The sequence below is a fragment of the Cantharellus anzutake genome, assembly GCF_015039405.1.
Source record: "Cantharellus anzutake strain C23 chromosome Unknown EI90scaffold_277, whole genome shotgun sequence".
NCBI classification, from domain to species: Eukaryota; Fungi; Basidiomycota; class Agaricomycetes; order Cantharellales; family Hydnaceae; genus Cantharellus; species Cantharellus anzutake.
In genome coordinates this window covers 51,118-57,117 of record NW_024067227.1, presented here as the reverse complement: position 1 = coordinate 57,117, position 6,000 = coordinate 51,118, and positions in this window count along the sequence as shown.

Here is a 6,000-nt window from a genome sequence, read left to right as displayed (position 1 = left end):
CTCGGGGATCTTTCCCGTCGAACTGTTCGGGCTCATGGACCTTGGTCTGGAGAGCGGAGGATGGTGGACATGGTGGACGTCCGGTGTGACGAGCCAAGCTGGCAATGGCTTGGGCTAGTTGTGCAATAGCCACGTTGGGGATGGGTTCGGCATCGTCGGCGGTTGGGACAGTGGGGATGGGAGGATCAGCAGGAGGGTCAACAAAGTCAGGGACCTCCGAACCGAGTCCAAAGAAGTGAACGGGGTCTACGGGTTGTTCCATGGTGTCTCCGAAATCGGAATCTGCAACTGGTGATCGATTCCTAATGGGATGCATGATCGGAGTCGATGGGAGGGGGGTTTCTAGATTAGAAAAGCTACGAAACTCAACTGGGTTTCTCGCCAATCGACTAGGACCAGGCTGTGAGGGTTCTGGGGATGGTGAGGCAGAGTTGGGAACTAATGTGCGTAGTTGCAAACGAGTGCGAGGGGCTTTTGGTGCCATACAAGACGTGTACTAGTCAGGGAGTAATAAAATACTGTCAGAGACCAGGTTGAGACGAGGGAGTGTCTCCATGGTGGAGGGCTTCGGCCTCAGTGACTTATGCCAGGAGCGCTGTGCCAAGTAACATGTCTGTGCCCTAACTTACTAAACTGGCAACCAGAACTGAAGGGGGGTAAACTCTAGTCGATTTTATTACTGAGGTGTAACCTATGTACAAGTTGAGTATATATATAGTTACAACAAGGGCGGGTCTGCAAATGGCAGAGCCGAGCGGAGCAGGGCTAACAGGGTTAGACATTAGCCGATTGAACATTACCGACAAGTCAGGTTATGGGGTTAACGGAATGGTAGGCGATAACCCAGAAATGGAAAGGAGGGATAGGCCCAAAGGAGGGCTTGCAGGGCAAGCGAATGTATTGCCCAGTGGAGGCGGGAGTGTGCTAGCGGATGTCGGAGCTGTCCGGAAGCCTTTGGGGCTCCGTACTTAGGGAGGCATAGGTAATAAATTGAAAGGAGGGGGTGGTGACCATCGAGGGGTACCAAGGTGATTGCGGAATACGGGAGCTCCGAGGTTAGTGAAGAAGGAGTGGAGGTAGACCGGAGGGATCGGAGGGAGTGGAAGTCGATGGCTGGGGATGGATATGACAATAAACAGATGCCAAGCCGTCTTCATGAAAGGAAGAAGTATCTTTGACCAAATTGATCTGGTCAACTGCATGATAGATTTATGTAAAATTATAAACCAAGACAGTGCAATTATCACCCTTGACCAGGAAAAAGCATATGATAGAATTTGTGATGACTACCTATGGCACACACTAGAACACATTGGGATCCCATCCCCCACTATCAACTCTATAAAAGCCCTGTACTCTGAACCCAAAACCCACATGATCTTAAATGGGGAAATAAGTGATGAGTTCACGATACATAGGGGCATAAGACAGGGTGACCCACTATCATGCCTCCTATTCAACATAGCCATTGAACCCCTGTCTGCAATGCTAAGGAAGTCAGAAAAGATCCAAGGCCTCGAGATAAAAAACCCTACACTCACACAACATGTTAGAACGGGGCGGAAACAGACGACTCCGGAGTGGAATCGGAGACTTAGCGTGGAGGGACCTTGGCCTCAGCGACTCAAGCGGAGCGCTGTGCCATTGCTGTTTGTCCATTTGGTCCTTAATTTCACAGTAGGTGAGCAGGAAGTCTCTAGGGGGCATTTCAGGTCGATTTCGGACTAAACCAAAACGAGTATGTACAAGCACCGATATATATAATGGAAGGGGCAAAAGCACAAGGAGAACAAAGGGTAACCGAATCGGAACGAAGACGTCCGAACGGGAACAAAGGGTAGAAGGAGCGGAGCGGTACCGAAGGTCATAAGGCAGGACCTGTGATACATCCGAAAGGAGGTAGGGAGGGCGAGGCCCAGAGGGGCAGGAGGATGAGGGGAAGTGGGGATGATGACTAACTGGCTAGAATAGGAAGAAGCAGTAGTCCAAATAGGGATGAGGGGAAAACGCGAGAAATACATTACAAGCGGCGAGAGTGCCGAAGGCGATCCGTGAAGCTCGGGGGTTGCGGAGCTTACGGAGGTTACGGAGGCGGGGTTGAAAGTCCAAGGGATATTGGCAATGGTGTTTACGTAGTATGAGGTCACCAATGCAATGGACTAAGACCGAGGTGGAGTCAAAGTCCGAGGTAGGGACTATGACGGAGGCTCGGAGTAAGGTACAAGCGGTGTCCGAGTGCAAAGTACGGAACAGCGGTGGAAGGTCGTAACTTGGCGGAAGGGTGGTGGAGGAGTAACAGAGGGAGGAGAGAGGGGAAAGGTAAGGGAGAAGGAGTGGCGGAGGAGAGTAGTCAGGTCCGAAGGTGAGTATCGGAGCGGACGGAAATAGGGTCGGAGAGGTAAGGAGGAGGTGTGTTGCCAGGACCGAAGGTGAGTATCGGAACGGCAGCGGTAGGTTATGACTCCGGAGGTGAAGAGGGTGGAGGTCTGGAAGTCGGGTCAGGGTCGGGTATGCACGGATATGACACAACAAGTCATCACCTCCCTATTCGCAGACGACACTGCCATCTACCTCTCAAAAACAGACAAGATAGATGACCTCTACAACATCCTTGATACCTGGTGCGCCACCTTGGGAGCTAAATTCAATAAGGAAAAATCTGTTGTTATCCCTGTAGGCTCACCATCATACCACAAAAACCTACTGAACACAAGGAAACTGAACCCCAATGCAACTACACTATTCCACATTGACATCACAATCCTCCAAGATGGCCTAACTACAAGATACCTGGGAGCCCAGTGTGGGAACTGCCCAAGTGGGATCAACCCATGGCTGGACATAATGTCAAAGGTTAATGCAAGCCTAAGGAACTGGCAGAAAACATACCCAACCATCGAAGGATGAAAACTCATCACCCAAATGGTCATTGGAGGTATGACCCAGTTCCAAACCTCTGCCCACAGAATGCCAGCAAGAATTGAGAAACAACTCAGTACCCTAATAAAAGACTTTATGTGGGACTCACAGTTCCCCCCACTTAACATGCAAACCCTAAACAACCCACCTGGCAAAGGGGGGAGAAATGTCTTAAACATCAAAGTGAGGAACAAGGCGATCCTCCTTATGAAACTGAAAAAAATCCTGGACAGGTCCCCCAATAGGCCACCTGCTGCAGACGCTGCAGAGGCCATCATCATCACCACACTCCCAAAACCCATCTGCAACAAAGAGGCCTGTGACCCACAGATAATTGATATCTTCACCCAACGGATTTTCAACAAACAACACCACACAAGCAGAACCCTCCCCACGAGATTAAGACCATCCTCAACACTGGGGCCAAATACAACCTCACCCTTGATGACATCAACCTCCCCCTGGACATTAGACTAGACCTCCCTGCATGGTACCACATCGGGAAAAAAGACAATCTCAAAATAAGTGAAAATTCCCTGGCAGCGAGATGCCTAAGGAAAACTCACAGCTGTTCCCATACCGGTGTAGGAGAAATAATATTCAAAGAATAAAACAATGATCTATCAGAATAGTCAACAAACAGGTGACAAGTTCAGACGTTTAACAGATCTCATGATGTTTATGAGACTGGACAGACATTAGAAGATTATTATAAATTATCTACACCCATGTAGCATGAGATTTAATCTACTACAAGCATGCCTAGAACCTGGCATAGGTGTAATATTCAAAGAATATATCCCTACAACAAGAAAATAGCACATAGACGGCAGAATAAGAAGGAACATTGGGAAAGAAATGTAAATATCTCGGAAACCAGTAAACTTTTGACTGTAATCTTTTTACCATCTGAAAGAACTGTTTCTTAACTTTATCCACGGTTTTGTTTCATTCTAAAAGCTTCAAAACTGACGGAGATATCGCTCAAACGGCGAAACACCTTATAATTCATATATATTTATTTGCTAATTCTTACAAAAAGTAATGTGACTCAAGGGAAATATATTGGCGCTCGGAAGTCTGGTGGACCGAATACCATATGATAGAGTATTCCCCGGCGCGGGCGGACAGTTTTTGATCGCATCAGAAGAGGAGAAAATGCTAAAAAACCAGATCTTGTATATTTTCCCATGATTCATCAAAACTTTTTGATTTTAAGCTCAAATAAATCGGAACAAAGGAATGATTGATGATCTGGATCTCGGATCATAAGCATGAAGTAATTCAAAAGTCCGCGGATCAGTTAATTAATTGGGAAGGCTCTAGAACATTAGTAATGATGTGGCTTCACAAAAAGGGGTCAATTAGAGAACAGTCTAGAAAGTTACTTTATAGCCGAGTCATTTCTAAAGATAACCGTTCGTAATTAAGGCGGTGTAGAGCATAGCTTCAGCGCTACAAGATCCCGCTAAGATCGGCCTAAAAGACAAAGAAATGAATTACTTATTGCTGAGTCATGTCCTAAGTCCATTATTAAGCTTACACAGCCCAAGCCCCTATATCATTCTAGAACTATCTATAATACAAATGTAGCACATGTAACTAGTGCGAGGCGTGGGAGTAGAGAGGCCTCTGAAAAGCATAAAAGGCTGCCGCTTCTGCCCCCTCTCAAACCTCAGGTAGAAATAAAAGTTTAATTCTCCTCACCAGTGGTTGGTTCATTTGCTCCAAAAGATAAAAGCAAATATTAGTTGTTAGCTAATATAAAACTAACACGTCACTCTAAGCGTGAGTTAGGGTCAGTTAGACACAGCTGAACAAAAGTGTCATAGTGAGAATTAGTGAGAATTTGGTGGAGGGACTTCTTAATTGAATAATCTCTCAGCAATACTTGGTTATCACACCACAGGAGAAAAGTGAGTGATCCTGAACCTGCTAGATAACTAGCACGCACTATAAGCGATAGAAAGAGCAGTTTGGTCACTCCTGTATTGAGTAACATTTATTGCAGAATTATTTTATTAGTAGTTTTCCTTCAGTAAATTATCAGGAAAATCATGTCCTACTGAAAAGTGGTATATCTAGGTGTAATATTGACTAGAAATCATAGTAAAGTCAATATAGAATTTTATCCATAGACGATCTATATGTCAGGTGAGATCGTTGGGGGGTGTTTATTGTTGTTTAGACAGTGAACAATTATATATTTGGCAACCAAAACACGGTCAGTATGCAAATCAGCACATACTCTAATATCGTTATTGGACGTAGGAAACTGGTTACATAAGGTGATCCAGCTCTGCTCCTTCACTGGAGACCTCCTCACCCTGGCTAACATCCTTGATGCCCCAAACCACAGAAGGTGGAGCAAAACCTGCACCTGCCCCCCATGCACGAGATACAAAATGAGCAGCTGTAAAAACCCCGGTGCATGCTACCAGACCGCTGAAAATATAAAACCCCAGTTCAACCCCCACACCGTCCAGCCATGCTGCCCACCCCCCTCCAGAAGTGACAGATCCAATGCAGCATCCCACTCACTCAACGACTTGCAGAACATTAAAATGATTAATGCTTTCCCTGATCGGAAAAACACTATATCAGAGTACTTCTGCATTTTTTGCGAAAACCAAAACCAGAAAAACCCACCCACCCTTAGATTGCCCAGGATCCTCAGAACCAACATCGTTGCATACACAGATGGCTCCTGCACAGGCAACAGCGAATCAAATGCCAATGTGGGCTACGGTGTATGGTTCAGTGCTGAGAACCCCCAAAATGTCAGCCTCCCCGTCAACTGCTCCTTCCCCCAGACAAAACTGACTCAAGATGGTGCATGAGTGCCCTCACCTCAAACCTAGACAGATCCAAAGACCACAACTTCATTGGGCTACCCCAGCCCCTAGCAATCAAAACCACCATAAACTCCCTCCGACAGAGAAACAGAATAGTATCCATTGAGTGGATAAAAGGCCACAACGGATGCAAAGGTAATGAAAACACTGATAAACTTGCAGTATCCAGGTCCAAGGAACCCCCTGATGGTGACCCTGTAAACCCCAAACCCCCTTCATACAGAAT